Below are 24233 nucleotides of genomic sequence, written 5' to 3'. Positions count from 1 at the left end.
AACACATATCCGATCCAGATCTATCATCTATGAAAGAAGATATGAAATCTACCCATGGCTTGCGTAGACATTGGTCCACATACCTCTGTGTGTACCATCCCTAGCAAATTTTGCAGCCCTCTCTCCATGTCTCTAAATGAGACTGCAGTGCCCTATGAAGTGAGATTTTCATCATCCCTTCTTTTTTATAATGTTCAATCTGAAGTAAATTATGTCACATTTATATAAATGTTATATTCGGTCGTTGTATCATTGGGTCTAACTTAACTAATCATCATAATAATGTGAATATAAAACGGTTTTATATTCAACTATTATGAACTTAGAAGCATAGAGTTTGGTTAACATCTATTAGATAGATAAGATCAATTGTTGTTCACCAAATTATCTAAGAATTATATATGATTAATTGACAACTGTGTCTACCTAAATAATTATGTTTTAAAGATACCAGTGGTTGACTTAGAACATCACGAAATATGGATCTTGGCTCACTAGAAAGATTTATGGGATATACTTTCCGAATTAATAGTTAGGGCTATTAATTTGATAAAAACATACTGGGAGATATATTATGAATATCATAATCATATGAACATAAATTTTAACTCAGACAATCTAATGTTTATTTTACACTTTTATTATTGTAGATACTGAGTAATGGCAAACAACACAAACACACTATCCGTACGTTCAGTCCTTGAGAAGGACAAGCTGACAGGAGGAAACAACTTCCTAGACTGGCAGAGGAATTTGAGGATTGTCCTCAGGCAGGAGCGCAAGCTTCATGTCATTGATATTCCTCCAGGCCCCCTTCCTGAGGGTGCTACTGCTGATGACGAGCAGCACGCACAAGGGATGAGAATGATGCAAATCATGTTGCATGTCTTATGTTGACAACTATGAGTGCTGAGCTTCAAAGACAGCATGTGCATATGGATGCATATACTATCAATGAGCACTTGCAAAGCATGTTTTCAAGCCAAACTCGTCAAGAAAGGTTCAACACGAGTAAGTCACTTTTTAATTGCAAACAAGGGGCGAGTGAACCGGTTGGCCCACATGTTCTGAAGATGATTGGTTACATTGAGTACCTTGAAACTTTGGGTTTCCTGATTGGTCTGGAAACTGGTATTGACCTAATCATGAATTTTTTGAACAACAAATTCACTCAGTTTGTTGTGAACTACAATATGAATGAATTTGACAAAACACCTACTGAATTGTTGCATATGTTGAGAACATATGAGACCAACATGAAAACAGCTGAACCTGCTCCCATACTGATGGTGGGAAATAAAGGTAAGGCCAAAGGGAAGGGCAAATGGAAGGGTAAGAAAAGATTGGTTCTAATTCTACACCCAAGCCAAAGTCAGGTCCCAAAGGCTTTAAAGCCTAAAGGTGGTGTGGCCAAGGGTGAATGTCACTACTGTAAGAAAGATGGTCACTGGAAGAGAAACTGTACTAAAGCCAATCACTCTGGTATCTAATACCCATCTTGTCTTTATGACGATCAAAGTGACTTTCAAAAAGTAGCTTTGTGAGTGGGTCTGCTATGTTGTTATGTGTCAACTCTAATTCAATACAATACAAGAAATGTTACCGCGCTCCCACTAACCCTTTTGTAGACGAATAGTTCATCTACGTTTTTGATAAATCAAACTCTTTGATTGTCTTATCAAAACGAATGTTCCATCTTTTGAGAAGCTTGCTTTAAACCACATATGGTTCGCAGTAGCTTACACACTAGGCTTTCATTTCCCTTGGAAAGAAAACCATCTGGCTATATGCCAGATCTCATAGTCGTAGTAAGCAGCAATCGCAAGCAAAATCCGAACTGATTTTAACAGGGCTATAGGTAAAAAGTTTCATCAAAGTCAATCCATTGCCTTTGTTTGAATCCTTTTGCCAAAAGCCTGGCCTTAAAGGTCTCCACCTGGCCATCTGCTATAATCTATCTTTTGTATACCGTATATAGATTCCATTCCGGATTTCATGGCACTATGCCATTTCTCTGAGTTAACACTACTCATAGCCTCATTATAGGTTACAGGGTCGTCATCATCAATGATCGGCAACTCATTGTCATTCTCAATGACAAGGCCATATACCTCTCAGGTTGGCGAGACACTCTCCCTGATCTATGAATGGGCTATTCCACAAAAGGTTGTTCAGTCAGAACAGGTGTTTCCACTTGATCCGTAGTAGTTTGTGCTTATTGAAATTCATCAAGTTCAATTTGCTCCCACTATTTCCTTCAAGGATAACTCCTTTTCCAAGAAGGTAGCATGTTTGGGGACAAACACCGGATGATCGGTGTAAAAGTAATACCCTAAAGTCTCTTTAGGATATCCCACAAAACTACATTTTACGGATCGATATTCCAGCTTATCTGGGTCAACTTACTTGACATAAGCTGGACATCCCCAAATCTTAACGTGTTTAAGACTCGATTTCCTTTCTTTCCATATCTCATACGGAGTTTTGAGGAAAAGATTTAGAAGGCACCTTATTCAGTAAATATGCTGAGGTTTCAATGCATAACCCCATAGGAGTACTGGAAGATTTGCAGAGCTCATCATGGACCGAACTATGTCTAACAAAGTTCGATTTCTCCTTTCAGATACCAATCTGGAGGAGTCCACTGGGAGGAATATACCATTTACTTTGAGATAATCCAGAAACTCTCCATTCAAGTATTCACCACCTCGATCTAATCGAAGAGTTATAATACTATGTTTGGTTGTTTCTCCACTTCATACTTATATTCTTTGAACTTTTCAAAGGCCTCAGACTTGTGTTTCATCAACACATATCCGAATCCAGATCTATCATCTATGAAAGTAGTGAAGTATGAAAATCCACCCATGGCTTGCATAGACATTGGTCCACATACATCTGTGTGTACCATTCCTAGAAAATTTGCAGCCCTCTCTCCATGTCTACTAAATTGAGACTGTAGTGCCACTATGAAGTGAGATTTTCATCATCCCTTTTCTTTTATTAGTTTGTTCAATCTGAGGTAAATTATGTCACATTTATATAGACCATTATTTAAAGTACCACGTCCATAAAGAATATTATCTCTAATAATAGAACATTCATTATTCTCATAATAAATGAAAATCCAGCCAAGTCTAACATGGGAATAATATCCTCACAATTGAGGGAACAAAATAACAATTATTTAAAACAATAGTCTTGCCCGTAGGCCAATGTAAATGAAATGATTCTACATCTACAGCAGCAACTCTTGCTCGATTGCCCATCAGTAGAATCACCTCCTCTTCCTCAAGAGTCCTACTTCTCTTTGGTCCCTGCAACAAATTGCAGATTTGAGAACCACAGGCGGTATCTAATACCCAAGTAGAAATTTGATTTAATGACATATTCACTTCTATCATGAACATACCTGAATCAGAAGCGGTAGTCTCACTACCCTTCTTCTTCTTCAATTCTGCAAGGTAAACCTTGCAGTTCCTCTTCCAGTGCCCCACCTTGTTACAGTGAAAGCAAACAATTTTATTCTTGGGGTCTTCAGCTTTTGGTGGAACCGGCTTTTCTTCACCTACTTACTTCTTCTTCGAAGAGTTCCTCTTCCTTTTCTTAGGATTGGAACCTTCACTAATTAGAAGAACAGAACTCTTCTTAGGGGGGAAATTCGATTCCGCAGTCTTCAACATGTTGTGGAGTTCAAGCAGGCTGACATCCAACTTATTCATGTAAAAGTTCACAACAAACTGCGAGAATGAACTCGGAAGCGATTGCAAGACCAAGTCTTGGCTCAGCTCCCCATCCATGGCAAAACCAAGTTGTCCAAGACGTTCAATCAAATTGATCATCTTAAGTACATGGTCATTCACAGATGATCCCTCAGACATCCTACAACGGAACAACTCCTTCGATATCTCATATCGAGCTATCCTCCCCGCCACATCATACAACTCTTGTAGATGCATGAGGATAATGTGAGCATCCATATGCTCATGTTGCTTCTGTAGCTCAATGTTCATGGAAGCTAGCATGATGTATTGAGCAACATTTGCATCATCTATCCACTTTTGATACACAACATGTTAATCATTATATGTATCACTAGCAGGTTCAGTAGGCTTAGGTGAGTCAATCACGTATTCCAGCTTCTCAATTCTGAGAACAATTCTCAAGTTTCAAAGCCAGTCAGCATAATTAGGACCAGTCAATTTGTGAGCATCTTGTATGCTCCTGAGTGATAGTGCAGAAGACATAATGTATATTGTAAACCTATGAATGATAAACACATAACAACACTTAGCAAATATTTGATTTTATTTTAAAACACTAGATGAATCGGGTCTTTATTCATAAGTGGCTCTCACTAGTTTACCTAATTTATTCAACCCCCTACGTGAAAAAATTAAGCATTCATAATGCTACTGGGAATAGGGATCCTACATTCCATTACACAACCCCGGCTGTAGCACGAACCGCCATGTAATGTTCAATAGGCAGACAACTCTTGTCAATTACATCTTATGTTATTCCCTAATCAAACTTTAGCCTCTTGAATAATTGAGTCTCGGCTGTGGCACGACAAACTCAATATTCTAAGTCAAGTCTAACCCAACATTCCGTACAGTTGAATCAGTTCCCAAAGGCCCACGGCTGTGGCACGTACCGACCATTAGATTCTTATTCAATGTACATATCTCTATATAATAGACAAGTATTTCTTATTTCGAAATCAAAGCCCTCGGCTGTAGCATGAACCGACTATGATTCAAAAATAAGAACTACTTTCTATCATGTTGGAAGGCTATGACCGACACAAGCCCGTTGTGTCATTGGCCAATTACTACTTGATATTATTTAATTTAGAGGGATTATATTATGTTACAATCATAATCATATTATAAAGAGATTCTTCCTTTTAAATTAAATATTTCAAATAAATAATCAATAATCAGATGATTCCCAGATCGGGTGGAGCATTGTCAAGAGGCGTCACTTAATAACCCTTTCTTACAGATAGAAATCTGTTGTTGACAGAATCATCCTTTCTCTCATATCGAAAATTTATATTCAATTATGTGTTTCACAAACACAAGAATCTCATGATTGTATTCATAATATTATTATTAAGGTAATGAAATAATTTCACTATACTAGGTTGTCTAACAAACGCCTTATGTTCATTTAAGTTCACCTAAATCTATCATCGCATGATAAACTAAGCATATATCACATATATAAACATGAATAAACATCAAGGTAGGCATGTTACATCATCTAGCATATTGGTCTAAGCATTATACATCTCTATGTATCACATGAAGCATATAAAAGCAATTGAAACAGTCAAAAACAGCTTTAAAACACTTCATGGAATATAATCAGTTCAAAACTTTTATATAAACTAAAATTTGATCACACCATTAGATCCATCTCGGAAAAACGAATCCAACGATATATTGCACGCCCAAAATGGAGTTACGAAACTCCCAGAAAATCAATTTTAATCTGGACAGTCGGGATGTAACGCATTACAGGAACGCGTTACAAGCCCTGTAACGCATTCCGGTAATGCGTTACAACCCTTTTAAGCCATTAAAAGGTGTAACGCATTCCGTGAATGCGCCACAGGGTGTAACCCATTCCCGGAATGCGCGACACCCCTTTTTTTTTCTTTTCTGCAGCAGCTGCCGTCTTTTTCCTTGCACGGATTTCCGTGCCGCCGTACCTTCTCTGTTTCTTTGTCTGTGCTACCATCACACCACAACAGTAACAGCAGATACAGATATATACATACATACAATTCATATATATATATAATTATTTAATTACGAATTTAATTGTAAGAACTTCAAAAATTCATAATAAAAAATCTATACATCCTAAAATTATGAAAAAAATACCCAGACGATCTACAACACTTGTAGAACCCAGATCAACATTCAAAATTATTCTGAGAAACAATTTCTCATCAGACAAAATTAATCCATGATATAACTTGTAAAAATCATAATTAATTCATACAAGCACATAAAATTCTGAATTTTTTACCACAGATCTATATGCATACAACTTATGCACTGATACCATTGTTGGAATTTAAACCGCAGTGGAGGCATGGCAAAACACTTTTACACATATAAAATCCAAATAAAAGCATATAAATCGTGGTAAAAACGTAGGGATCGAATCTAACCTTTAAAATAATTCGGAGACAACGATCAGAGATCCTTAGCAGTTGCTCCTCAAGTGTGAAGCATTCCACCGGTATCCACCAAGAAAACGATGTAAAGGAGGAGGAAGGAGGTGGAGAGAATTGGGTTTTCTAAACTTTTTGGGTTTTTGGGTACGAATAAAAATAGGGTCTATAATAGTATATTTATAGGCAAAATTTTCAGCTGAAATTTTCTCATAAATATTATTATTATTATCCAATTTATTATTCTCATTAATAATTAAAACATCTTTTAATTATTAATTCTTTTTTCTAAACACTTTAGAAATAATTCTCTCTCTTGATTTAATTTCCAAAAATTAAATCCTTTAATTAATAATATTAAGAACTTTTCTTAATTAATTTATAATTAATTAAATCTCATTTAATTAATTATTAAATTCTCCAATTAATTATTTATTTCATAAATAAATAATTATCAGCCATTATTAATTAATTCCTCCACCATTAAATCATTCTCTTTTTATGGTGTGACCCTGTAGGTTCAATATTAAGCCGGTAGTAGAAATAAATAATAATAAAACTATTTTATCATTATTTATATAAATTCTCTAATTTATTAAATATGATTAATTAATTAATCATATTTATTCTACATCGTGAGAGATACTTCTCAACATATCGCGACTATCCGGATAATATGAATTCACTATTTAGAATACCAAGAACCTATTCAGTGAATAGTTACCGTACAATAAACTCCTTCTACCCTACAATGTCCCGATTAAATACAAGGCATGGATCTCGTGTCAAGCCTATCTAATTCAATCACTTGCTTACCATTTACTATGCTTAGTTCTATGCAAATTAGAAACTCCTTTCTAATTTCATTCACTCTGGCCAGAGATTCCTGAACTAACATAAGTGGATCAGCCTTGAACATTCGCTTCCATCACTAGAAGGGGTAGATTCTTTATTGATCATACACTATCTTCGTGTACAAATTCCTATACCCAGTAGAGCCCTAATAATTGTCCTTGGAGACTAAGAACTAAACCAAAGCATAGTTCAGTGTACACAAGATGACTATGATGACCTCAAGTCTAAGGATACTTGTACAACTATCACTATGTGAACAACTGCTGACACGTGAGTGAACTCCATCAGTTGTTCAGCTGGGCGAGTCATGTTCAGTGAACTTATTCTAAAAGTTATTCCTAAATCCTAATACATGATTGGACTTAGGACATATTCAGTGTATGCTCTATAAGCCTTATCTCCGTATTCGAAGGGTTGTCCTCGATGGGAGACTCTAGGGTTATCTCATACTTTGCACTTCTACACTTGGGATCACTTGTCCTGTAATCTGGTGGGTTATCCTCTTCGGGGGGAAAGGATCTGCTTTGGCATTTATGATAAGTCATGGCTATATATACGATTACGATCGACGAAAGTAGAAGTAGTGGATGGGGGATATCCATTGGCCGAGGAGTTTTCTTTGTCCGTGAATTCTTGATATTGTAAGAGTCATTATCATGCAAAAAAAAAAGTTTCTTGTTGGGCTCGTTAGCAGGACGATTAGAAGTAGTATGAAATGCAGGAAGTACATCTCCAATACATAATAAAAGGCAGAATTATAGTGAAACTGGTGAACTTTTGCTTAACCAAAAGAAATGTAAATCCATTAGTAAACGCCAACTGAGTAGTAGTTATAAGTGCAGTGATCGATATAGGAAGATGAGATATGCCATAGGAATATAAATAATTAACAGTCCCGGTAAGAATGCCAATAACAGCACATGGAACGACAACAACAGGTCTAATCGACATGAGTTTAGTCCTAAGAATTCCCTTACTTCGACGATACAGATAAGAGATTATGATTGAGATGAAAAGAAAAGGCCAGTAAGCTATTTCTAGGGAGCTTGACACCCAAACTCGTATCCCCCTAGAGGCCAAACACAATTTAATCCAAACACAAACTAAGTTTTCTACACAACAGTAACAAATAGCTTGCCTGTTAAATCTTCAAGATTAGTTCCACCTTTACCTATAAGAAAAACGTATAAATAAAGTTGCCGCATATTTCTTATAAAAAATTAAATATACATTAGAATAAAGCCTTAGTGACCTTTCGACCCTTAAGTATGGGCTGTTATACCTATTATTCCCAAATATATCCCAAATTTATGAAGTCATACCTTTTTACACCTATGGTATTAGTTTTCCTTCCTTTTTACACTTTTCAAAAATAAAATTATATATCGGCAAATATCGAAGGGTAAAATCGTCTTTTACTAAAATTGTTCCCTCCAAAATTGAGAAAATGCTCCCGCAAAACCCCACAGCCCCTGTGGTTATATAATTAGACACACACACATATATATATATTGATATATATTTTATTAAATAATTCTTGAGCATGAATCTTAATTATTAGTGTGGAACCACATCAGTGCTAAGAACTCATTGACAGATGCGAATCCAGGAAGGTGTATCTATGGTTTTTACTGATTCGGGGTAAGTAAATTTGTACATGACATGAGGTTATATTTGTTTAATGGTTATTTAACTTTTTCCCAATTTTCTGGTAGGATGATATGGGGAATTTATGTAATTTCAATCTATGGTTCGACCCCCCTTTGTGCCCAAGGTCAAGAACCATATTTCCCGAACTTTAGGAAAAATAGAGAAGTTAGAGGATAATTTTATGAAATTAGAAGTTATATCTGAGATGAAGGTAAAGAAGAGAAACCCCATTTTAATGTATATGGTCATTATTGTAGTCATTTTGTTGTTTGTACTGATGACTAATGAAGTGGAATCAAAGACTAAGAAATATGATCTACCTAAATGAAACCTTTGTAGTAGTAATGTAGCTTTTGACGTATGACTAGGTAGTCCAAATTTTCCAACACTGTAATCAAAATTTATAATGAAATTATCAATGAAGTGGAATCAAACACTAAGAAATATAATCTAACTAAATTTTCCAACATTGTAATCAAAATTTATAATGAAATTATCACAATTGTAAAGAAAGTGATTTTATTAATAAGTTCATAATCCGTCATTACATCCTATTATATAGTTGTAACTAAAAGATAAATAACATCAATTCCACATAAACATAAATTGTGATAAATTGCTTTAGCATCAATTAAAACTGCATAAATGCATGACTAGATTAAAGTGAAAAAGTTGCATCTCATGTGTCTTTTTTATTCTTTGTTGAAGGTCCTCCACTTTTGTCTTTCTTTTCATTCTTGATCTTCTATAGTGCTTCTACAAGTGCACCTGGTATGATAACAGATCTTCCATGAGATATGAAAGACTTTAATTGGACAGTTTGGATTAATTCAAGATTTTGGGGAGTATTTTTTATATAAAAACCCAGAATTAATGAAGGGTACCCCGTCTACTCTCTAGTATATGTATGGTCTATCAATGTAATAAAGAAATGGTTAGTTAGTAGCTAATACACACACATATAATTATAATAGAGAAAACCAAGAAAAGAATTAAAATATACCTAGTCCCACAAATTTTATTTTCATGGTTTTGTCAAAATTTAATGATGAAAATAATATCCAAGGGCATGGTGGTTGACACACATCCCTAATCCTGGTTATGTTACTTTTAGAGATCCTGATGACCCTCCCCTCACTAGTACTATGGTTCTGTGTTTCCTCCCTCCACTATTTGTAATTATTGAATATCATTCGAACTCTCAACTTTGGCTTTTCTTTCTCTTCAAACATTGGAAATGCTTTCTCCCTCTTCTGAGTTAGAAACTCATCCTGAAATTCATTATTTGCCAAGCTTTCCAATCATAACTGTCGTAATTATCATCAACCTGCATGTCCACATCCTTCTCAACCTCTCTCTTTTAACTTAAACCAAGTCCTTACCTAAGTCTACAAAACCATTCCACTTCCTCTTCAACATTCTTACTAAAAAGAAGGTCATCATCTGTCATGGAGTAGTCACTATTAGCAAAGTCATAGTATTTAATTTCATCAATCCAATCTCGTACATCATTGCTATCATCTCCTTCACACCTGCTTTGAACATTTTGACCTTCAAATGGTACCAATTATTTTTCATTTGAATGGTGAATATACATCCAACTCTTACTTAGGCAGTCTGTAATACAAAGAACCAAAGCTCTCATAACCCAATACATTAGTCCACCCTCTAATATTTTTCAAAGTAATTTCATCAAGGTCTTGGAAATGAAACGCAATGGCTTTACCCATACATATTCAGTTCTGGGAATCCACTTTAACTTCCCTCCTTGAAACAAACACATACTTAAAACATCATCACCTTTAATAGAAAATAAATGGATATAAACATATTTAACACATAAATATAAAACATCCGACTACATTATTTAATCATTAGGTTTAATATACAGATAACTAAAAGGTTATGAACAACCTGGGACACACAATAAATCTAAACATTAACTGACATACATATATATATAAAGTTTTGAGCATAACATTCAACCAACTGATCAAAATGGCAAATATTTATCTGTAAAACATAAACTGAGAATAAGAGAAATACCAAGAATGGTTGCGTTGCTATACCCGACATTGAATGATTTACACAATCTAAGCCCGAAAATTATTAATCGCCACTGTAATTAAGTTTATGATGTTTAATTTTGGAGCAACTAAAGTCTTAGAATGTTTAGGGTTCAAAATGTATATAAAAACTCAATTGCCAGGGAACAATTTTAGTAAAAAAAGGTTTTACCTTCCGATATTTTCCTATATGTCATTTTATTGATGAAAATGGTTAAAAGGTACGAAGACTTATACTATACGATTTAAAAGGTATGACTTCATAAATTTGGGGTTGATGGTTACAACAGCCCAATCTTTAAGGGCCAAAAGGTCATTAAACCTAAAATAAAAGTTGGATAGATAAAAGTTGATGAAACCTTTAATTAAAAAATATTAACGTTATATAGAATTTCACATGTTCATTTTACTATAATTTAACATAATATACTCTCATGCGGTTGTAAATAAGTCGATATGCTCACAAACAGTTCGGTGTTCGGTTCTGGTTATTAATGATTCGAACATGAAGAGAATTATTAGGCTCGATTTGTATATAAATGAACTTGAGCACAATATAAATTGAGAAAAATCACGATCAAGTTCAATAACAACGTCCGTGAATAGACTTGTGAGTAAGTTTATTTATATGCTCGCTTGTATAGCTGGTGAATAAGTTTATGAATTGTTAGTTAAATTTTCTCGTAAACGACACATGCTTACAATATAAGATTTAATAAATAATGGTATACATATTTGTATACAAATCAATCAGCCAATTTATATTATCCATTTATTCATTTTTATTACGTTTATAGTTTTTTGCATTGAAGATTTAAATTACAGTACATGGTAGATTATAAATATATATATATATATATATTTAACTTGTGTTCATATATTTGTATCCATATCAATATTTTGAATGGAAATAACATAATTTAGGAAAAAATGATTTTTTTATCACTCAATTATATATTTTTTTTAAACCTACCGCCCAACTTACATTTTTTTGTCACTAACGTTACATTTCTTTTTCATTTTAAACGATTCTGTTAATATTTTCTAAAAAACATTAATTTTAAGATTTTATTTTTGTTATTCATTCATTAATTTTGAAGTTATGAATGTATAGATCGTTCAATTTTTAGTTTGCATGTATTTATTTCATCATTTTGTGTTATAATTTTGTGTTTACCGGAAAAGTAGAAGCCACTTGTGTTCTTCATTTTTTTAACTGATTAATTGATTATTTGTTAATATCAGTTGGTGTAATAGTCTTGTAGTATTATATTGGTTCATATGTACTAAATTTTATGGAGTTTTGAATACATTTTTCTATTATCGAATTTTAAAGTCATCGGAATTTTTTACTGGAACTCGACGGAATAATCGAGAAGCACTTTGGTTGTAATTGTTGTTACTAGATATGAATTGATCAGTTTTTATAGAGTGATTTACACTGAAAAATCATATAAAATAGAGCCGATTTGATCATAAATTGGTTTGGACGGTGCCGCTTTTTGGGCTTCCCAGATTCCGGCATCACTTTCTTCGCTTTCGGTTGTTTTAACGAAAAGAAGTCAAAATTAAAGAAATGGGGTAGAATTCAAAACAAAAGTAATGTTAGTGACAAAAAAATAAAAATGTAATCTAGGTGGTAGGTTTTTTAAAAAATAAATAGTTGAGTGATTAAAAAATTATTTTCTCCATATTATTTACAATAAGAATGCTAAATCATCAAACTTATTCATTTTATTGTAAGTTTTTTAAAAGTTTTATTTTATATTTTATATTTATATTAAAAAGAAATAAGTGAGACTAAGTGTGAGAACGAGTTTGTAAACTAAGTTGTTTAGAATCAAAATTTCTTGAACAATATTCATGAGTTTTTCATTGAATGATAATTCGTGAGATGTTCAAGAACATGTTCGCAGATATCTTTTGTATTAATTAGTCGATAAATGAACAAAAAATTTGACTCAATAAAAGATAGAGTTTGGTTTTAATACATTTTCAAGCTAATAATTAAATGGTTAAGAGTTATGTTCTCTACAATTGGGTTGATTTATAACCCTACTCATAGTTATAGACCGGGCCTAGGTCGTTTATGAGAATTCGTAGACCTTGGGTGAAAATATTTGGGGCCGTTAAATGGACTTTAAAATTAAAAGTTAAAATTTTAATATTAAAAATCCAATCGTAGTGTGATGAAGTATTTGCCAGCTCTCCACTGATTTTCAAGTATCAAAAAACAAGATTTGAACCTCCATAACAAAAAAAAGTTCATTATATATTTTGAAATCTAGTTCTATAACTCTCTATTAAGTTTTTTTTACTGAACTTTTTTTTAGGTTTGGATTAGACCAAATATAATATAGAGTATATAACACAATTTTATTCTAAATAAAATATCCACTTCTGGACCAAATTATGAGATATGATGAATTTAAAAATTACATATGGGCATAATAAACATACAAATATAATGCATAAAGTTTATTAGGGTTAGTTCAAAAGAGGCAAGTACGGTCACACCGGTTATAAGCTTATTATAAATATAATGGATATAATATTAATAGTTTAGTTCTCATTTAATATTGTGTAATATTTTTGTTTATGGTGTGATAGTTGTATTTTTATATGTTTGTTTTAGTGATTTAATATATACTTGAATATTTATTCAATATCACGTACTGAAATATTATGTCGTTGAAAGTGTTACTTCACTTTTATAATAAAAATGGTTGAATTATTTTTATTTTAAATTTGATATTTTAATATAAAACATAAAATCACTAAAAAAGAAGGCGGAAAATTATCACATGAAAGAGAAAACAAAGTCCTTTGCAAATCAATTTATATTTAATAGATTGATAGAATAATTGATGGACTTAAAAAAAGCGGAGTTGTAAGTCAATTTTTCTTGGACCCCTCATGAAGGTTGCTGAATGAATTAAAAAGAAGGGCAAATGCTCTAATACTTGGAGGGTTTGTTTGATTGCCATGTGAATTTGGTGAAGCGAATAAACAGTAAGGCAACATAGATCATGCCAGTGGCGCGAGTCGTGAGAATCGCACTCTATGGAGATCTTTTTATATAAAAAATTATGCGGAATAATCATGTTAACGGTCCATTTTTTTAACAACCAGGATATAATCAACTATTTAGTGGCATTATTTAATTAGAATAAACTTGAAGACTAGTTTTACAAAATTCAAAATCTATTTTATAATGCTTGAATAAAGTATATATACACACGATACACACACTCGTCACTATACACACACTCGATCCTGTAGAGAGAGAAAGAGGAGAGGGAGAGAAAGAAGTATTCTAAAATCAAACCTGCGATTAGAGCTAGAAAATTGAATATTTCATAGCAACAAGGTTGACAATAGTTGTTTGTTAGATATATTTGAGATGTCATGTCTAATCTGTTGTGTTTAGTTTCAGAACTTAATATCAGGACCTACTGGAAATCAAAACTTACTGAAGTCAGAATTTATATCAGAACTTAAGGCCGTCAGAATTTATTTCATGACTTAAGTGCGGATACTTCAGATAAGGAAATCAGTTGGTTTACAGGAAAGGATCGTGACTAAAATAGTAGAAGATATGCATGGAGAGTTAGAGGACTAAAAAACTTGTAGAAGATAATATCCGATTGATATATTTTAGGAGACAAAATTATATTCCATATCAATTAGAAGAGATCTTATAACTGTGTACTATATAAACACAGCTTAAGGTTTACACTATATGTGTTATCATTCACGAGAGAATATTATTCATTGTAAACCTAGCAGCTCTTAGTGATATTGTTCATCACTAAGAGAGAACAGCTATTCTTTTGTAACAAAGTTTATTATATTGAATATACTTGATTATTGTTATATACTTGTGTTGATAAATCGATTTGATTGTATAAACACTATATTCAACCCCGTTCTATAGTATTGTGTGACCTAACAAGTGGTATCAGAACTACTCTGTTGATATACAAACAGTAAGATCCAGTTTACAATCATGTCTGAAGAAACACAAACTCCAACCAAGCCCACCAAAACTCAAGACACTCAAAACAATCAAACCCACAGTCGATATGAAACTATTAGGGTTCCCATACTAAGAGCATCTGAGTATCCTATATGGAAGGTAAAGATGGCTATATTTCTGGAAGCCATAGATCCAGAATATCTTGATAGAATTAATGATGGACCATATATGCCTACCAAGCTCTCAGTTGCAGTTGCTGATCAACCAGCAAAGGTTATACCAAGGGAGAAAGGTGATTACACAGCTGAAGGCATCTCATCTATTGCCAAGGATGCAAGGGTAAGGCATTTGCTGTATAGTGCAATTGACAATGTCATATCAAACAGGGCAATTGGATGCAAGACTGCAAAGGAGATATGGGATGCTTTGGAGACAAGTTGTTAGGGAACTGAAGCCATTAAAAAGAACATGAAGACAATACTCACACAGGAGTATGAGCACTTTGACTCAAAATCTGATGAGTCATTAACTGATATATATGAAAGATTTGCCAAACTCTTGAATGACATGTCACTGATGGATAAGGAATATGATCTTGAAGATTCAAATCTAAAATTCCTTTTAGCTCTTCCTGAAAATTGGGATTTGAAGTCTACTACCATAAGAGACAACTATGACCTTACTGAAACTACTCTTGATGAAATTTAGAGTATGCTCAAGACTCATACAATCACTGAAGCCCTTCCAGCACCTGGAAACACTGTTCATGACACAGTGATTACACCTCCTGACTCTCCTATCAAAGAAAATGTTCCAGTTCAAGATTCAGGATTAAGTCCTGAAATTGATATTCACAGGCTGAACATTCCATCTGTCTTGTATATGGAAGCCTCACAAGCAAAGGTGACAACTCCACCTGTTTCTCCAATAAATGCTGATATTCTAACTACTCAAATTCTGGATGTGGATGTTAGTGTAGGTGCCCTAGAGGAAATATATTATTCTTTTATAATCTTTATGTCAGTTGATCATTTAATAAATGTATTTATTATGACCTTAATTACTGCGATATTTTGTTAGCATAATAAATGTCCTTAGAATCATGATACAAATTGTATAGTTTAAGTACATGACTTGAACTTGAGATTATGTAATATATCATATTCTTAAAGGTCCCTAGTCGAGTATTATATAGGACAATAATAATACATAGATAGACTAGTATGTTGTTTGACAAGATAACCACATCTCATTGGTTATAAGTATGGGGATACTAAAGTCAATATATAGGTACATGTCAGAGTACATGGTACTGGACAGACCCACAGTGAGATTCTTCATGTTTAATAAAGTCATAAGAAAGACTCACAGTGATAATGGTGTAACGATCCTTTGACTTGAAATCATTATATTTCTATACGAGGATTAATATACTTTGACTACATTAAAAGTTACTTTTGATCGGGTGATGATAAAAGTGGATATCAGGTATATCATGAGTCGTATGAGAAATATGAATGATAGATAAAGCATTTAACCCTCCTATAATTAGGAGAGATATTATTGGCCTCTTGATTGAGTGAGATTATAAAAGCATGGCCATGCTCAAATAATGATTTGTCTCGATAATCTACTCATGGATCAAGTAAACCCGGATTAAATGTTGAAGAGGATGACAAAATACATGCCTCGAGTTTAATGTATAATATGTATGGTTAAAGGGATTGTATTACACGAAAAACATTAATCACGAAAGGTTTTATCTAACACTACAAGAAAAAGTTGAATAGACATCACACATTAGACATCGGTTGCGGATGCCACTGATGTTAAAAGAGGTAATAACATCACCCCGTGTTTTTCTGATGTCGTTGTTATTTGAAGACATCGATTATTTAACAACCGGTGTCTAAAGTTCTCTAAAATAAATCAGCGCGGGCCACTTGAATTTGTTTCCCCCCTTAGTGAAATTTTACAAAACTTTCCCTCGTTTGATTGCCAATTATTCCCCCTGTCCAGAGAAACTAAAAACAAAAAAAAAATCTCTCACAAATCTCTCTCTCGTCTCTCAACCCCCACTGAATCTCTCTCTCTCTCTCTCTCTCTCTCTCTCTCTCTCTCTCTCTCTCTCTTTCTCTCTCTCTCACTCGTCTCTCACCACTACAACCTTCGCTACTCTAATGGCCACCGCCACCAGCTCTGCTGTTTTAGTAACCACCATCTCCACCTGGTCCGATGGATTCACCATCACAATCACCTTCACCGGTCTGCTAACAATCTCTTGGTGTCTCCTTTACATGAATACTATTATGGTCTTCTCTGCTTTAACAGTTAAGTTTTTTAAAATCAAAAACCTAATTTCTTAAATTGGGGATTTTTAAAATCGAAACCCTAATTTTTTAAATTGGGGTTTTTAATTTTTATACTTTTTGTTGGTTATAAGGAATATGGTTTGGGTAATAATTAGCATGTTATTTTCGTTTACTTGGATTTATCTTTCATTTATTAATTTTTTAATTTTGTTTTTCTATATGATACAACTATTATTTGAGGTAATCTTTGATTTATATTTAAGGTACTTTGATTGTTTGTAATTTTTTTAGTTGTCTTGTATTTTTTGCAGTTGTCTTGTCTTGACCCATGTTTCTCTTTGGTTCCTGAAAAAATGGAGACGTGTTTCCACTTGCATTCGTAACTATGATACCGAGTATCATACTGAGTTGGACACCGAGTCTGAGCCTGAGGAGGAACACAAGAAACAACTAGTACCTTGCCAACTCTATATTTGTAATTTTTTCATCTACTTTCGATATTTCTAACCTTCTTCATCTTTTTGATACTTTCTGAACCATTCAATCTGTTAAGGAGAACTGCAGAGAATATGTAAGTGTATCTATCAGACTATTATAACTAAAACTGCATATTATAAAGTAGGCATCAGGCTATATATAGAGGGGCTACAAAACTTAGTGGTTGTTTTGCCACGATAGTTGTGACAGTAAATAATGTCACTGGTGACCCAATATGCATGATATCATGCATCTAAACATCTTGCGGAATCCTGAATTTAAGCTGCACTTTGCTTAGAGATAATATCACGGAACTCCAATCCTTTCCCTGTTAACCGAGAATCAAGGATTTTATATGCATTCTTGTTTGTTTTAACTCTGCTTATGATTTTTCTTATAACACTCCTTTTGATCTTAATGTAGCTAAGCTAATTATCTATTTTCTGTTATGGTTTCCATTTTAATTGGTGAGAAGTAGTCCTCCTGTTTCCTAGCTAGTTTTGCACTTAATCCAGATTGTGTTCTTGTCAATACATGTCATTTGGTGACATTTCTCTTTATTTCTCTTAGGAAGTGTCATTTGTGCTGCCTCCATTACTTAGTTTGCTGTTAGAATGTGCCAAAAAGATAGATCAGTCAGTGCTGTCAATTTCTTTGGGGGCATTGGTCCATCTCATAGAAGTTGAAGGATACCAATTTAGTGAAACTGATTGGGATACGTTGTTGAAGAGCATAAGGTGCATGCTGTTCATTCTTCGGATGATGCTTTCACCAATAATATTACTAATATAAATTAATCAATCTGTATATTTTTTATTAACTTGGCACATATGATGTGGATGCCAGAATAAATATGAACCTGCCTTTAGTACTTTATACTGAAGTTGTAGGACACTTGTATTTTGATGGTTTTTGTTATTTTCTTGTAAATGTTGCGTCTAGTAAGTATTGATGCTAGAATAAATATGAACCTACTGATGCTGAAGGTTACATCTTCTGTATCATTAGTGCTGCAGTATATGCTGCTTCCAATATTTATTAAATTACAAAATAGCATTTAAAGCATTTTCTATGGAAGTATTAAGGTAAATATCTTGAATAAATATACTCTATAAATTCTCTCTACAGGTCTTCCATTACCCTCAAGAAGATCTCATAAACATGCTGACGATAAAAAACTTCAACAGAGTCAAACATTTAGTCAGAGGATTATGGGAAATATGTAGGAAAGCCGCTTAGTTAGAACTTTTACTTTCAATTCTAATATGACTGTGCCAGATGTACCATCTTCTCCGTCTAAGGTAACATAATCCATACACATCCTATTTACGGAAATCAATTTTCTCCTGAAATCAACGCTCTCTTGTTAGATTTCCACATTTGAAGTGAGTGTTTTATTTTCTTTATTGACAAGAAGTGCGTATGTTTCTTGGATTCCAACTGCAAGTCATGGGTACTTTGGTTATTTTTATTTTCAAAAAGGGGTTAATAGGACCTTCACTCTTATCTCACTCAAACACAAGCATGATAATATTTTGGAGTAAAAACATGTAATTACATTTAGTTAAAGTTATTAAAATTTTATATCAAATAAATTTTTAGAATTCAAACATTAATTTGTTATAAAAATTTGTCTGGATTGTCTTTATAATGAAAAATGCATCACATAGTGCAATTAGAATCTGAATTCGTTTGGAAGAAGCTCCAACACTTGTTACCCTGCCAACTGATTTCCTAGTCATTTTAATGTTCTTAATTTTATGTGTGTTTAACTTTAATGTTCTAAAGACATTTAATATTCTAAATGTCTTTATTTGGTGGCCACTAATATGTACTTAACTTTTGTATTGTAACCTTAAGAGTACTTGTGCTCTAATTTGAGCAAATTTTGACTACTGAGTTTTCGTCTTGCTATAATTTACTGGTTTGATTGGATTAATGCTGATCATATAAGTGGAGAACTGTGATTGGCCTTGAGCAGGACAAAGCAGTAAGGGTCTTCACAATTCTGTAAATTCAGGTTGTAGGTGTCTGATGATGATCTTATCCTATTATTAGTTTGTTGTTCCCTTATATCTGGTAGGTCTTTCTTTATTTATGAGGTCAATATGAAAGTTCTGTTGAGTCAATCTCAAATGTTTCTTATTTGCTGCATGAGCAACCACCATAGCTTTTGTTGGTCCTTAACTAAGTTCATTTCAGTGGAGTCATCAATATGCTTATGTTCATCCGATGGTCTATATCAGTACTTGAGCAATCAAGAAGTGGTTTCCAGAAGGGGACCCTGCTCAGCACCTTATAGAAGAACTTCTTATGCGTGCAACCAAAAAAGCTGGTAAGTTCACAATATCTTCATTTTTTATGCCCGAGTTTGTTTTCTTGTGAGCTTCATCTGCATTTGCTTGTGGATTTGTTTGTATGTCGGAGGCTAGTTTTTTGTACTTGATTTATATATATATATTAATAATCACAATAATTTGTTTGTTGCAGTATTGTAAGTAATATATTTTCACCCTGCAGCTCTGATATGGTATTATTTGTACAGTGCCCTAATATATACCTCTACGATGCACTTCACTTTGGCTTTTTCCATAATTATTATTTCCCAGTACAATATGAAACTCACTGCTTCGGATATGTTAATACAATAGGTTTTGTCGTAGCTGTAGCCTTTAGTAATGTCGTACATTTCCTAAAAATTGCTCATAATATGATCATTTTTTAACATGTGAAGTATAAACACATGCTTGCAGCCACTTGATCTAAGGAACTTATTCCCCTTAATGGTACCACAGCTTTTTACTCTCTGGAGTTCCATGGCATCTCTGGAGTTTGCTGCATCTTATAATTCATATACTAATCTCAGATCGCGAATGCACCACATTTCTGCTGAGAGGTATAAACTATAAAGAACTTCCGCACACTGATATTTGTTTTCTCTGTCCCTGCTTTGATTTTGGGTATACTCCATAAAAACCTTGAGCATCGTACTTCACTATTTTACAGGCCACCTTTAAATCTTTTTCGCCAAAAATTAGCTGGAACATGCATCTATTTAGACGTGTTGCAGAAGTCAACTGGTGGACAAAACTCTAAAACACAGCGGGAACTTGGATTCAATCTTCCTGAGAATGTAGATGTTTCACCAAAATATATAGATGATGAATTGATGGGCATAGCAGAAAATAAACTAGTATCTTTTCAATGTAAGATGCAGTTTATTTTGATGATGATAAAGGACCAGACTATATATTTAAGCATGTATTTAAATCTATTATTTCTTTAGTTTACTTGAGTGCAAGTTCCGTATATTTGATATATCTTAGTTACAAAAGCAATTGTACATCACTTTTAAAGAACAAAAACTGATCTCAAAAAAAGTTAATGTACATGCTTTTAGATAAAAAAACTGATGTCAAAGACTGCCATGTTCAAGTATAAATTGAAAATAGGCATCACTTTATTTGGGATAAAACTGATGTTTATGTGACAATATAGACATCACTTTTAAAGAAGAAAAACTGATGTCAAAAAAGTTAATGTACATCGCTTTTAGATGAATAATTGATGTCAAAGACTGACATGTTCAAGTCTAAATTAAACATGGACAACACTTTGTTTGGGATAAAACTGATGTCTATGTGCCGATATAGACATCACCTTTCACTAAAGAAATCGATGTTTAATATCTGATTTTACATCACCTAAATGAAAATACTCGATGTCTATGTGGAAAAAAACATAGCTCGTAATATGTTTAATCTGTTGTAATAGGTGTAATTTATTTATTAAATTATTTATTTCTAACATTTTTTGTAAAAAAATAATGCATGGACATCAGTTTTTTTGCCAGAAACGATGTCTAAGCAAGTAAAGACATCGGGTTATGGCCGATGTCTAGAATAGACATCACCGACATCAACATCGGTTGCCAAACAACATAGACATCAGCCAAAAACCGATGTCTATGGACTTTTTTCTTGTAGTGTAATGACGATTTATTTATTGTTTAATTGGGTAACAATGATGTATTACTAGATACCGCTCATTGTTTATAATTTTATTAAAGAATAAAATTATTGCCAATTAAATAATAGCCTATAGGGTCGCACAAATAGAGCACTTAATGGAATAGTTAATTTAAATTATGGATTTAAATTAATTGATGATTATTTGAATTTTATTATAATTAAGTAAGACTTAATTGAGAAAATATAAATTCGAATTAAAAGGAATGTTTTTGCCCATAATAATTAAGTATGACTTAGTTATTAATTAAATAATAGAAATTCGTTTTTATTATTTAATCCAATACCTACTAGGGTTGGGCTTTGCTGTTATGGGCCTTTTTAATCAGCCATTATAAATACATAATGATAGGTTAAAGAGGCTTGTACGTTTTTGAGAAAACCCTAGCAGCAAAGAGAGGTAGAGGCAATTCAGATCGTCAAGAAGGAGGCTAGTACATCCATTCCATAGTCAAGTTCCTGAGACGTTCTTGAAGGTGCTCGTGTGGATACCATAGAGGTGTTTCTCCGAGAGGTAGACACAAAGCGTGATAGCTAGGATCTCCGTTGAGTTCGTGAAAGTTAAGCTCTTAAAAGGTATGATTTGTTATCTCCATAATCTGCCTTTAATTATACATGGATCCTGTTTTTGGGTTTTTAAATTTTTTTTTGTTTTATTTACGTTTATCCGCTGCGTTTTATGCCTTCGAAACCCAATAATGGCATCAGAGCTACGTGTATAAGGGGCTGATTTGGTTACGTGTTTACTATATTTTTACAAGTATGCATGTGTGATGAGTCTGCCATGATAACAGTTATGTTATATGAGTCTGCCATGATAACAGTTATGTTATATGAATGATATAATGAATCTGTTATTGATCTATATGATGATACTAGTATGTTTAAGATCTGCCATAACTCATATGTATGCGATCTCTTAAAATATGTATACTGATACATGTTTTTGGTAACTAGGATATGGATCGTGTGTATACCGATACATGCTTCTGGAATAGTATTCTGATACATGTTTTGCTAGTATTCTGATACTTGATTTTGCAAAAATTTCCGCCATCGGGGGGCTCGCTGCTTAGGTCGATCCGCGTGCTTAGGGTTTCGTTTTTAATTTGTGCTTATGACATATGCTTTGCTTATTTATTATTCTTGATTGGATCATAATAAGTCATAAATAGTATGTCATCTTTATATGATCTATCATGTTCTTTAATGGTTACTTCAGCATGGTGCATAGTTATGGCCTTAAGACCTTAGTTGTAATGGTTTATTCTTTTGGTTTGTAATAAATACGACTTGCATGTCGTTTTCTATTTATAGTTGTTTTATCTCGAATGTAACTCGAGTTCTTTTGTAAGTTCACTAGTATAATTCTTAATGTAACATCCAAGAAGGACAAGGGAAAGATGAGGCATCATATGGAGGCCAAGGAGACAATGGAAGCAATAGAGAAGACATATGTAATAGTTATTTTTACACCATAGACTGACCTTGATCTTTTCATTAGCCTGAAAAGATCACATAGGATTGGGCCATAACTATTACACGTTTACTTTACGCACATTTCATATGATGTATAAATAGTATGTGTAGAGTAGAAAATGCATATTTTAATTAGATTAATGATGCATGTATGTATTAGATACATCACCCATGTTATGCCTTTAAACAAGATAAAATCTGTAATGACTGAAGATTTAAAATTAACAAACGATCATGAGATTCTCGTGTTTATGAAACACGGAATAAAATATGAATTTTCTTTATTTCTGACATGGGGCGATTTTGTCAACAACGGGTTCATAGAACTTGTAAGGCTGTGGGTTTTAAGCGAGACCGATGTGACTCCGCCACTACCTGGAAATCAAACCATTGTCGAGTATTGATTTGAAGTATTTTATTCAAGGAAAAATTGGGAATCTCTTTATGATGGGATCATGATCGTTCTAAATTAAAAATCCTTAAGTAAAAATATTAAGTTTTAATCAGATGCTTTCCAATGAATGAACACTCATTAAATCCTAGATCGATAAGGGGAAGGGCTGTCAGTGGCAGGGGACTCCTATCTATCATGGTGAAATGTGACGAATATAAATGGTTATATTCGGACGTTGTATCATTGGGTCTAACTTAACTGATTCATCATAATAAGGTGAATATAAACGGTTATATTCAACTATTATGAACTTAGAAGCATAGAGTTTGGTTAAAAATCTATTAGATAGATAAGATCAATTGTTGTTCACCAAATTATCCAAGAATTATATATGATATAATTGACAACTGTTGTCTACCTAAATAATTATGTTTTAAAGATACCAGTGGTTGACTTAGAACATGACGAAATATGGATCTTGTCTCACTAGAAAGATTTATGGGATATACTTTCCAAATTAATAGTTAGGGCTATTAATTTGATAAAAACATACTGGGAGATATATTATGAATATATCATAATCATATGAACATAAAATTTTAACTCAGACAATCTAATGTTTATTTTGCACTTTTATTATTGTAGATACTGAGTAATGGCAAACAACACAAACACACTATCCGTACGTTCAGTCCTTGAGAAGGACAAGCTGACAGGAGGAAACAACTTCCTAGACTGGCAGAGGAATTTGAGGATTGTCCTCAGGCAGGCGCGCAAGCTTCATGTCATTGATATTGTGGCGC

The 24233-nt window shown here is 33.3% G+C and overlaps 1 long non-coding RNA gene across 3 annotated transcripts; it reads left to right on the top strand.

The window, feature by feature from the left end:
• Positions 1-16759: 16759 nt before the first annotated feature.
• On the top strand, positions 16760-20833 carry LOC141699956 (uncharacterized). Of its 3 annotated transcripts, XR_012566173.1 has the most exons (7): positions 16760-17005; positions 17364-17527; positions 18100-18266; positions 18658-18830; positions 19732-19864; positions 20283-20425; positions 20536-20833. It is a non-coding gene; the product is annotated as an uncharacterized LOC141699956 (long non-coding RNA). The 3 variants fall into 3 exon arrangements; XR_012566174.1 differs by lacking the exon at positions 18100-18266; XR_012566172.1 differs by lacking the exons at positions 16760-17005; positions 17364-17527; positions 18100-18266; positions 18658-18830 and having other exon boundaries at positions 19468-19864.
• The last annotated feature ends 3400 nt before the right edge of the window (positions 20834-24233 follow it).

Source organism: Apium graveolens, unplaced genomic scaffold, assembly GCF_009905375.1.
Source record: "Apium graveolens cultivar Ventura unplaced genomic scaffold, ASM990537v1 ctg1562, whole genome shotgun sequence".
NCBI classification, from domain to species: domain Eukaryota; kingdom Viridiplantae; phylum Streptophyta; class Magnoliopsida; order Apiales; family Apiaceae; genus Apium; species Apium graveolens.
The sequence above is the reverse complement of the archived record's forward strand: the minus strand, read 5'-3'. Positions and strand labels throughout refer to the sequence as shown.